This window comes from Balaenoptera physalus, assembly GCF_965194825.1.
Source record: "Balaenoptera physalus genome assembly, chromosome: 11".
NCBI lineage: Eukaryota > Metazoa > Chordata > Mammalia > Artiodactyla > Balaenopteridae > Balaenoptera > Balaenoptera physalus.
The window spans coordinates 8,646,635-8,659,596 of NC_138896.1; positions in this window are offsets into that span (position 1 = coordinate 8,646,635).

Consider the following 12,962-nt stretch of genomic DNA (forward strand, 5'->3'; position numbering starts at 1 on the left):
ATACTCTGTCCGTAAACAGATGCTACCTTTAAACAAAGAAACAAAAACTCAGCTCAATGCCTTGTGCAATTGGGACTTATAAATACATCAACAATAAGAAGATCTATATTAATCTTTATACATGTACATAATTAGCAAACTTCATGGTACAAATACCATTAAGGTACTCCATTTTTTTTCATTCTCTTCCCTTTCCTTAAAAAACTATTCTTGAGTACATGCTATATATCAGGAACTGGTCCAGATTTGAGGTAGAGTTATTCTAAGTTTTTATTTTATAGTGCAGAGTATTTATTCATGATACATAATAGAGGTAGAGGAGAAGTACAGACAGTAAATAATTTTTTCAAAATGCTCCCCTATGCATTTCCCATATCAGTAAAATACCATTATCAGTAAAATATTATTTGCTTCATTAGATGTTTGTGCAGTATAAATTTAAATGCTAAATTTTAGAAAAAATAGTTTACAGTTATATAGTGTAACTTGAAGATTAATGCTATCTAGTTGTTTCCATAAGTCGATGATACCCTAGATATTCTAAAAAAACTAAGCTTGGGCTTCTTTTCAATAAAGTCCTTGAGTTTGGCAACTTGATTATCCTTAACTCTGTTATTTCATCTACATCCTCATGGCTTCTTTCCCCACTTTGAGCTGCCCGGACCTCCCACTGCTGAGCTCTTCAGGATGGAGAGAGGGCACATCTGTGAAGGCAAACTAAGGAGCTCAGACTTTGTCCAAAAACAGATCAGATTTGTTTGCAAAAAACAAGTTAAATATTTTTCCCACTTGGAAAGATGGAAGTTTCCTACGTCTGTTTTCCTACTTACAGTCTTAGATTTCCTTCTTCTTTTTTTTTTTTTTTTTTTGTGGTTTGTTTTCTTCTTTTCATTAGTGGCAGGTTATGCCACATATCAAAATTTTGACAAACCACAGATGGTTCTGACAAAAAACAAACAAGTGTAATTTGTAATCACTGTATCCAATGAAGACTGTGTTTACATTTTCATCTTTATTTACACAGTCTTCTTGACTGCTTTAATTAGCTTCTTCATGCCATCTCAGATTGCTGGAATCTCAGCACCACAGAATGGTTTATAACTACCTGTTAAGCAGTAGCCAACCTCCAGGCAATGGTTTTGAATCTGTCATGAATATTTGGTCCAAGCAGGGCCTGCTGTATGAAGTGGAGGCTGAGGGGTGAAGGAGAAAGAAGTGAGGAGAATTTGAGAAGATAAAAAGTTTAAAAAGTCTATGGCCAAGTTGTGTCCGTGTGTGTGTGTGTGTGTGTGTGTGTGTGTGTGTGTGTGTATTTATGATTCCATTTGCTTGACTCATTTCCCTCCACGACTGAAGACAGTATTAGCCCTGGGGAATCAGCTGCCCACTAAGGAATTTAAATGAATATGCTCAAGAGTTGGTTTGGCACGTTTTACGAGCAGCGTTGTCTAGTATTATAACGTATGCCTCCTCCCTTCTCGGGACTGTGAGTTGGTCTTGTGGTTTTCATTTTTAGCTGAAGAAATCAGAGTTCAAAAAGATCCAGCTCATTTGTCCATTCAATAACTATTGTGGACCTGAAAACTCCTCTGAGCTTTCCTGCACATTTTTTTTTTTCTTTTTTTAATTACTTATTTATTTATTTATGGCTGCGGTGGGTCTTCGTTTCTGTGCGAGGGCTTTCTCTAGTTGCGGCAAGCGGGGGCCACTCCTCATCGCGGCGCGCGGGCCTCTCACTATCGCGGCCTCTCTTGTTGCGGAGCACAGGCTCCAGACGCGCAGGCTCAGTAGCTGTGGCTCACGGGCCTAGTTGCTCCGCGGCATGTGGGATCTTCCCAGACCAGGGCTCGAACCCGTGTCCGCTGCATTGGCAGGCAGATTCTCAAGCACTGTGCCACCAGGGAAGCCCCTCCTGCACATTTTTGATATACCAGTTCACAAGACTCAGGGCCTGCACTCAAGAAACTCGTAGCTTAGTTGGTAGATTATCTAGTGAGATCACGATTCCCCTTAATGGGTTCACTCACGATATTAAAAGCATTTATTGAACAAGTGCTATGATAAATAAAAAATGAATGAAAATCAGCTCCTAAGAGAAATTACAGTCTAGTAGGCATGACAAAATGAACCTTATTCACCTTCCTCTTTTGTTCTCTTGCTGCTTACAACCCTTCTGTTCTCTCTCTTGTAACAGGACATCTTTGTCTTCCGTCTCTTCTGTTCTCCCGTCCATCAACCAAGTCCTAGAGTGTCGCGCTCTTACATTGCCAGAACCCCATGGAAAGCTATTTCAGTAACATGTTAATGTCGATTTCCTTGTTCTTGTTCTTCTGGGTGTCCACCCATTCCCAGCCCTAGGTGGAAGTTCAATCTACTTTCTCTCATGCTTCAGAGCAACCCAGACTCACTGGGAAAAAGTTAACAAAGGCCAAATTGTTTCCTGGCATCTCTCTCTCAGTAACCTCAACTGAGGCCCTTCTGCTCCTCAGGAATCTTCTCACTCATTTCCTACTCTCTGTCAGGTCTTCTTTCCAAACTTTCCTCTCTCTCCAGAAGCTCTGAGCCCAGCCCTGAGCTCACACCATGCCGAGGTAAGATGCTGATGTGAGCTCTTTCAGCGTCCCTCATGATCTCTGCAGAATTTCACTCTTAAGTCCATCCAGCTCCTCATTCTCTGCTCATTCTTCAATCCTTTGAATTATAGTTGCAAGCATTACCATTGGATTAATAAAAATAGTAATAGCTACCATTTTTGATGTTTATCATTAGGAGGAAAATGACATTTTCATAGATGAAACCATTCTTCTAGCTCACAGAACAGCTGTTTGAAGAAACATGGGTTCCAAGAAGAGCTAAAGGAAGAAAGACTGAATTCTTTTTAGGACAGAACTGATGACAAACATAAAGGGTTCTGATTTATTGGAGGCATTCATTGCATTTAAGCATCTGGCAAACACCAAGCACTGATTTGTCCATTACTTATATCTCGATCACCTATCCCTCTACTAAATGATAACCACCTTTGACTTCCCAAAGAATAATTAGCAAAATCTTGTCAGTGTTGATTGCGCCATAATTTTTAAATTAATTTTTAAAATATACAACTAATAAATTTATATTGTAAAAAAACTAACATTGAAGGTAAAATTAAAGTGCTTTCCAACCATCAACCCTAATTTCAGGTCTCGCCTCTGCTTTGCCCAAAGGGAACCCCTGGTACCTGTTTGGTATGTATTCTTCGAAGACGTTTGCTAGGCATTTACACGAATATATGTAACCACCGTCAATTTGCAACATGCACGTGTGCAACCTTGCCCTTGAGCGCGCTCTTGTGCACAAACAGAACACAAGACTGAAACCATCACATTATGCTCGGTTTCTGAGGAAACTGTACAAACTGCTGTTCTGGTTTCACATGAAATAGGAATTTGAAAGCAACATCTTATTCATAAGAATATACAAAATAAAATTACACTGCTGTTTTCGATGGTTGAAGAGATTAGACTCCTCCAACTATCTGACTTTTGACCATTTGTTTTCTAAATATACAAAAATGTGGATTTACATCCAACTGGTTTGCCCCTGAGTAGAGATTCCCAGATCAAATACCAAAGGTTGATTAGTCATTTGATAAGGTGATTTTTCTGGATTTTCCTTTATGCCTACACAATCACTTAACCAAAAAATCAAGTCAAATCATGCCTCTCCCAAGGTAGGTTTGCTGCCCTGACAGTGACCCAGTCCCAGGGAGGAACTGCCAAGTGTCATGATAATTTACAGCCCCTTTTTGCTCTGCCATGGTTGGTTCTTTAGCTTTCCTTTCCCTTGAGCATGTCCTCCTCCTGATTCTCGGAGCAGCCTCCATTTCACAAGCCCATATTGACAGATTCCCACTCTAAAGACTTAGAAATATTTTTTACTGATTCCTGGTACTTAAAACCCCAACACACTTGTTCCCTTTAGTTTTTATATAAGTATTTTACTCTAAGACAATAGAAATTCTAAAAAGAAATCCAACTTATCCCTCCTCTATTTTCATCACAACTTTTCCTATCGTATAAGCGAAAAGCCCTGTGCCCACAGGTTCACGGAAACCCTAATACTTAGTGCCTTAATTCTATCCACTCTTCTTCTTACTCTGCCTCCTTCCTTTCATGCTCAGCTTTCCTGAAAGAGTTGTTTCGTCTACAACTGTGTGCTCCCACTGCCACACCTTCCATTCCCTTCTTCCTCGCTGCGTTCCCTCCATCCTGACCTCTGGCTCCCACCCCCGGCTCTGCATGCAGTAGTCCCTGTTAATGTCACCCATGGCATCCTAGATGGTGAAACCAAAAGACATCACAATGGCTTTCCTCTGTTGCATTTAAAATGACCGATCACTTCTTTCCTCTCAGACCCCTCTTTCTTTCTCTGGGGGATCCCGCTCAGCTCAGTTCACTTCCTTCACAGTTCACTATATCCCTCTGCTTATCGCTACTCATGTTCCACCACTGGACCTCACATATTTTCACTCTACTTCTCCCTCTGGGTGGGCTCCTCTACTCCCATTTAGGTCTGGGGCAAGTCTTCTCCTCCTGACTCTCCACTAATGTCATTATCATCCCTTCAGTCTCTGTCTTAGTCAGTTCTAGCTGCTTTAACAAAATTCCATGGGCTGGATGGTTCAAACAACCAACCATTTATTTTTCACAGTTCCGGAGGCTAGAAGTCTGAAACCAAGGGTGCCAACACAGTTGGGTTTTGGTGAGGGTCCTCTTCCTGGTTTGTAAATGGCTCTCTTCTTGCTGTATCCTCACATGGGGGAGAGAGATGATCCTTCTTTGTCTCTTCCTATAAGGACACTAATCCCATTCATGAGGGATCCATCCTCATGACCTATTTACCTCCCCAACGTCAATCTCCTAATGCCATCACATTGGGGATTAGGCTTTAACATAAGAATCTGGGGGGGACATAAACATTTAGTCCATAGCAGTCTCTCTGCCCTAAAACATTACAAACATTTCCTTGCTTCTTAAATCTAACCTGTCACCAAATCCTGTTATTTAAAAAATTAAATCTTAAATCTTGTTGACCAATTCAATACATGCCCACTGCTACTACCTTAGTTTAGACTTTCATTGCTTGGACTGTCACAACAATTTCTAACTGTGACAGGGCACAAGGTGGGTCCTCAGGAGATATTAGTTGAATGAGCATCTCCACAATACTAGATGTTCTCATAGAAAACTTTCAAATCTTCTCATGTCACTGTCTGCTTAAAAACTTCCACCAACTCCCTGTTGCCTACAAAACAAAGTGAAGTGACTTAGTTGGTGAACCGAGATCCATGCTCTCTTCTTAGATTCTCTCCTTCTTATCCACACCTAGAGTTCCTCTCACCTTCCCATCACCCTGCACTGCTCACTCTTCCCTAGTATTTCATGTCTTCTCATGATTTGGGGATTGTAAAGGCTGTTCCCCTACCTAGAATGCCATTCCTTCTTCTCTTTTAGGTGACATGCTTCAAGACTGTCCCCTGGACAGAGAATCTTTTCCCCCTTTCACTGTCACCAAAACTTCTATTATTGAGCTCATCACATAGTATCATAATAGTGTGTCTGTTTCCTTGGACTTCAAGGCTCTGGATGGCAAGGAACTGTTGCTTATTCATTTTGTTTAGACCAAACTAAATATTTTACAAAGTGGTCTGTAGAGGTCTTGTATCAAAATCACCCACAAGGTGGTTAAATATAGATCCCTAGGTCCCACCCTTGAATTGCTGAATCAGTTTCTCTGGGGAGTGGAACCCTCCCAGCTAATTCTTATGCACACGAACATTTGGGGACACAGTTACAACATCCAACAAACATTTGATGAATAAAGACATGATGAAAGTGTTAAGATCTCTACTCCTGAAAATCTGCTCTATTTCCTTCATTCCTCTGGGGTGTAGTTTGGCTGGAGACAGGTCCAGGGAATTTGGCTCGGCCGCAGGTCAAAGTGACCTAATGGGAAACAGCTTTTCGTTATTCTCTAATCAGGTCATGCAAAGCACCTATTGTCCTGTCTAATTGCGAAATTAAGTTTAGGGCCATTCAAAGCCCTGAAGATGGTTGGTCGTGATAAGAGCTAACAAATTCTTGCTCAAGTGAGAACTGGTATTTCGGGCATGCTCTGCAATTTTAACTCACCAAAGCCAAGTTCTTAACCTTAAGTGGTTCAGAAGTACCTTCAAAGGAGTCTCACTGTCTCATTTGCTGTGCTTATCACCAGTATTGGTAACTCTAATATCAGTTAATAGTCCTCCCCTATTGACATTGGGTGAGTTGTGAATGAGCCTAAGAGTTTTTAGACTTTGGGTGAGGCTGATGGACTTGGGAAGCCACAGGGTCTCTAAAATGTCCTTTTAAAATTTCTTCAGTAGATTTTTGAGCTCCATCAACATGACCTTGAGATCTGTCACAATGCACCATACCAGGCCTAACAAAGACTAAAAAACGTGCAGTATCTAAATGACCTCAGGACTACACAAAGTACCTTCAACAAATGTTTGTTGGACTTGTTATTTACCAAATAAATCTTACCAAAAGTACACATAACAACTTCTTTATTACACAAGTAACATATACTCATTGTTGAAACCAGAAGAAGTAAGGAATTCAAAAAGACGACATAACCAATGTTACACTGGAGTGTGTATACATTTAAATGTTTTCCCATATATATGTAGAGTGATATTACAGTGGATTAGTTTACTATTGTTGCTGTAACAAGTTACCACAAAATTAATGGCTTAAGACAGAAGACATTTATCATCTTACAGTTCTGTAGGTTAGAAGTCCCACACAGGTCTCCCAGGCTAGTTAGTGTATAGGCGTGGCTGCATTCTTTTGGAGGGGCTAGGGGAGAGTCTGTTTCCTTGCCTTTTTCTCTTCTAGAGGTTGCCCATGTTCCTTGGCTCCTGGCCTCTTCTTTCATCCTCAAAGTCAGTAATGTTGAACCTCTATGACTGTTCCTCTATAGTTATATCTCCCCCAGCCTCAGCCGGGAAAAGTTCTACTATTTGATTTTAAGGACCCAAGTGACTAGCTTGGACTCTCATGGATAATATAGGAGCCCAATTCAAGGTCTCTAACTTCATCACACTTGCAAAATCCCTTTTGCCATGTAAAGTAACATATTCTTAGATTCCTAGAATTAGGACGTGGACATGCTGGGGTCATTATTCTGCCTATCGCAGGTAGAGACTGAACATCTAATGTTCACGGAGGTTAAGTGACTTACCCAAGATCACAAAGTTTGTAAATATTGAACCTAGTAGTTAAATTCTTTCAGATTGCAAGAGTTTGACACAATCAGATTCTCAGCAAATGAGATTTATGATGAAGGCATGTAAGGAACAACGGTAGGGAGTTCGCATAAACATAGGACCGAGCCTCCCGGGAACTGGCACTTCATCCTCAGTCCACAGACCCCAGGATCTTGCTGACTCTCAGCAGCGGCCACCCACGGCACCACATGAGGCCACTGCCTGTTTCTTAATACTTCTCATACCCTTTTTAGCTCCCTCCAATGTCCTGCTTAGCTTCTTAATCTTAAATTCTACTGATTCATGGCTTTAGCCCACTGTCTCCTCTTCATCAGTCTCCTGGTTTTTGAACCCTTCTGTCACTTGTATTTTTCTCTCTGTGTCACCTTCATACTTCTTAAGAGAAAGGATCTGATAGAGTCCATTGGTCACTACAGGGCACCGGACACCCCTGTCCTATAGAGGGCTCCCACTGGATTATCTCATTGGCTGGTGGTCAGCTTACAGATGGCCATCTTCAAAAACAACTGCCCCTACCTGGTTCCATCAGCCAGGATCAGGGGGTCAAATGTGATGATCTGTTTGTAAGAAATCACTTAGGGTCCCTTCCCTCAGAATAGGGCCATGAGCAAGTGGGCACAAAGACACTCTTCTCCAAAGCCTCGGCCAGAATGTCTTCCCCACGCACCCCTGCATACGCTGCAGCTGAACCATATCTGGGAACCACAACTGGAATAATCTAGCTGAATGAAAGAGTATAAGCAGGGTCTGAACAAGAGGAAGAGACAGTGCCCAGAACTAATACTGAATATGGACATTTTGAAAACGATTTAGGTAATTGTTTTCAGTACTTTAAGGCCCTAATTGCCGATCTTCAACAAAGAGGCCACACAGGCTTATGAAAGTTCTAAAATTATATTGTATTTATCAGTCACCAGGACCTCAACTTGCTTCCACAAACCACATAGGGCCTTGTGAAATGAGGCTTTGGAAAGGGGACCCTGTTGTTTCTAAATTTTCACCCATTTGTTTCCCTATCTGCATTTGCTCTGAAAGGGGAAAGTGGCCTCATTAATTTGGAAAGAATGAGTCTAAACATGTTTCAGAAGGAGAAAAACTCTCTTGGGCATGCTGAAGCCCGCCCCACCCCCCGCCCCCCCGCCCTTCCTGATGGAAGAATGTTGCCATAAAACTTTCATCTGATATTTCCCACAAAAATGTGAGCTGTGGTCGCAGCTCAAAGATGCCAACACAAATCTCGAACACAGCCACCTCCTGACTGAAAACACAATCTAGGCTGTTCTTTAGTCTGGACCTCGGTCACCAGGGACACAAATTGATTTTAAATTTCAATTAATTACGTGGGAGGAAATGGCCGTCTGATAGACAGAGGTCTTAACATAAATATTTCTCCCTGGTGACAGAGTACTGAGATGCTGCCATGTTACACACAACCAGGGTTTTTTCCATGTGGCGTGCTCTTTTTTTCGCCTCCTCTTGTGCTTTTAGAGAGAACGCCAATGGCATGTTGTCACCTCAATTTTCTATACCCTGTAATAATTCATTGAATTCATTCATCTTTACTCTGAAATACACAACATTCTTCATGCTGGCAATCAAAACATATTTTTTTTTGAGCAATTACCACTATGTTAGGAGCTGGGAATAAACCAGTGGGTAAAAATATACACAGTATATTGTGTATATTGGATGCTTTGGCTGCAAATAATGTAAAAATAGAACTTAAAGTGGCTTGAACAATAAATACCTGTTGCCTCACCAAGCAAGAAGTCTGGGGGTAGATCAATAAACATCTTCATGTCAGTTTTATTCTCAGGTGGTTGGTTCCCTCACAGTTGCAAAGTGCCTGCAATAGCTTTAGGTAGTACCTTCTCAACCACATCCAAATGCAAATAAATACACAAATAAATAAAGCCAAAATGAAGACACTCCCCTTTTTGGGTCCCACTCCCCAGCAGAAATGCCCTCACGTCTTAGGAGGCAGAACTGCATCACAAGCCTGTTCCTGAGCTGATCAACAGCAAGACAAATGAAATGGTCATAATTTGCTTAGACTAGTCAAATTTGGCTCCGGGGATTAGGAAAGGGCTCAGTCTTTGCTGAAGCACAGGGTTACCCCATACACAAAGAGAATCCAGTTCTGTCAGCAGGAAGATAGGATTAGCTATTGGATAAGAAACCAGCAAGTCTGCCTCTGTGCAACTTCCAGATGACATAGGAGGGACGGGAAAAACACTCCCCAACATACACGTTTTTCATAAGGAGTCCAAAAGACAGAGGTTCCAGTATCCGTTAGTAGTTACAAGATCTTGGGTCAGCCTCCTGGAACCTCAATTTCTGAATATGCAAAATGGGAAATCATATCTATCTCACTGGGTTGCTCTGAGGATCAAATATATTAGTACTTGCAAAATACCTAGCACTGTGCCTGGCCCATAGGAATTGCCCAAAACATGCCATTTCCTTCTTCAAGGCCCTCAGGCTGCTCAAGTCTAAATGGCTGGATAACTGACAAGCCAATGAGCCTGTATTCTGGTTGATAAGCACTGGGCTATTAGGATTTACAGAGGCTTCCTGGGGGAGGTATTACTATCACAGTTGCCAGGAACCATTAAGGTCCCCAGAATGCTTTTGCTACCTCCAATGGGTCCTTTCCATTTTGTCCTATTACTTTATCTTTCTGCAGCCTTGCTACTCTTGTCAATCCCCTTTCCTTTGGAACTCTATCTTCCCTTGTATTCTGTGACGATTTTATCTGGGTTTACCGCCTTGCTCTCTAGCATCTTCTTTCCATGCTCCCTTAAAAGGTCCTCTTTATGGCCTTCCCCAGAACTGTGTTCTCCACCCCTGCTGCAATCTCACCTGTCGATCCCCGACATGAGATTTCATCCTTTCTTATAGCCTCAATTCCTAGTTATATATTTACGACACATATTAGACATTCAATACATATTTCTTTCATCCATTTTTAGTCAATCATGTATCCAACAAGTATTTATTGAAGGCCTGGTACTATATGCCCATTACTGTTCTTCATGCTGGAGATATAGCAATAAATAAAACAGACCAAACCCTGCTCTTGCGAACTTACATACTAATGAAGAGACAGATAATGAATAAGCAAACATTTCCTGTTAGAGATGAAGTAAGTGCCATGGAAAATATCATGCTGCATAAGTAGGGAAGGAAGGTCGGGAGGGAGAGACAGCTCCTTTACAGGGTGCTTAGGAATGCTTCTTTGATAAGACATTTACACACAGACCTGAAAGGTGTGTAAGTGACCAAGACATGAGGCATGGCAGCGGGAACAAAGAACACAAGTGCCCTGCAGTGGGATCGAACTTGGCATCGTCAAGAAACCCTCAAGGGGCTAGAATGAAGTGATCCAGGGGAAAGAGGAAGGAAACAGATCGGGGGCAGTGGGGAGGGTTTCACGGGCAATGTCAGGGCTTTGGCCTCGCCTTTGAGGGAAATGGAGAGCCACGGGGTTTTTTTTGTTTTTTGTTTTTATTTTATTTTTATTTTTTAAATTTATTTCTGGCTGCGTTGGGTCTTTGTTGCTGCACTCGGGCTTTCTCTAGTTGCAGTGAGCAGGGGCCACTCCTCGTTGCGGTGCACGGCTTCTCATTGTGGTGGCTTCTCTTGTTGTGGAGCATGGGCTCTAGGGCACACGGGCTTCGGTAGTTGTAGCACGCGAGCTCAGTAGTTGTGGCTCACGGGCTCTAGAGCGCAGGCTCAGTAGTTGTGGCGCACGGGCTTAGTTGCTCTGCGGCATGTGGGATCTTCCCGGACCAGGGCTCGAACCTATGTCCCCTGCATTGGCAGGTGGATTCTTAACCACTGCGCCACCAGGGAAGCCCGAGCCACTGGGTTTTAAGAAGAGTGATAGGATCTGACTTACACCCTTAGAGGATCATTTTGGTGTCTCTGTTAAGAAGAGACCCTGGAAGCCAGAGCAGAGGCAGGAATTTCTGTTAGGAGACAACTGCAATAATCAAAGCAAGAGACGATGAGGGCTTGGATCAGGGTGGTAGCAATGCAGTGTTGAGAAATGGATGAATTTTGGCTCTAATTTGAGGTGAGATCAATAGGATTTTCTGTTAGATGTGGGAGTGAAGGAAAGAAACCAAGGTTAAGCCCAAAGGTTTGGGCTCTGGCAAGTGGAAGAAGGAGTGGTCATTTTCAGAGATAAGGAAGGCTGTGGGGGACCTGGTGTGGAGGGGACAGAGAGTTAGATTTGGGGCAGGCTAAGTTCTACACGGTTCTTAGACCCTGTGTAGCTGTTGAGAAGGAAGTAGGATATATGAATGTGGACACCAGGGGAGAGGTCTGGAGACAGACCTTTGGGAGTCACCAGCATACAGGGTGACATCTGAAGCAGTGACACTGGGTGAGATCACCAAGGGTGTGTGTTGGAAAAAGGGAAGCAAACTGACGAGTGAGCGTTGGGCGTGCGACATGGAGAGGCCGGGAGAGGACAGTCACCAGCAGAGGAGACTGAGAAGTGGCCTGAGACAAAGGACCGCCGCCAGTGTGTGGTGCCCTGAAAGGCCAGCAGAGCGTCCAGGGGGACATGAAGTGTGTCAACTGCTGAAAGGGGAAGTACAACGGGGGCTGAGAACTGCCCGATGGATTTGGGGATGCGGAGGCCACTGATGACCTTGACAAAGCAGTTTCAGTTGTGGGTGGGAGGGAACGGGAGAAGTTGGAGGCTGCAGTGTAGACAACTTCTCCAAGAGCTTTGCTGTAAAGCAGAAGAATGGGGTGATAGTGGAAAGATGGTAGAGGGTCGAGGGAGGCTTTTTTATTTTTTGGTTTGTTTTTATGATAGGAGATTTAATATGCTCAAATAATAGACAATCTAATCGGAAAATTTTTATGACACAGGGGAAAGAGGAGTGAATTGTTGGAGTGAGGTCCTTGAAAAGGGTAAGGGGATGGGATATAGGAAATAGTGGAGAGGTTGGCTTCTGTCAAGAGTTTAGTTAAACTACTCCGTGGCATTTCTGCCTCAGCACTCATGTTGTTTGGCCAAGTGACCTGCAGGGGCCTTAAATGGACACCAGCCCCTCATACCAGCCCATGGCCTAAAGAATAGCCCACAGAGTCACAAGCAAATGTAAGTTCCTGATATGACTTCCCCAGCAGCCCTTGTGATCAAACAGGCTCCTCTGTCTCCCAGGGCCTTCCCTTTGTGCGCCCCTTAGATAAGACTCCGTGGAGCTTACCAAAACCACACTCATTTTGGTTTGAATTGACCAATCTGGCCTTAGCCTGGGAAACCCAAGGCACTCCCCCCATGACCCTAATAAAGGCACATGCCCCAGGACCTGTCACTCTCACAGCCTGTACCCTGTCTTGACTTCCCCTCATGGCCCCTGGTGGCCTGCCCTGTACTTCCTCCAGGACCGATGAGTAATGAACCTATTTCAGTGTTTCTTGTGGTCTTTTGTTGAACATCATTCACCATCTCACACCCTGTGCTTTCCTTAACAAATGCTAACAAAGTTGTTAACAGCTTCTCCTGAAGAGGAAGGGCAGACTACAGGTATGGGGGTGTGAGTGGGTGCGTGACCTCTGCTGACCCTTCTAGTTTTTCCTGTGAAATAGAAAATAAGGTTATCAGCCAGGACTGAAGTCTGGGGAGGAG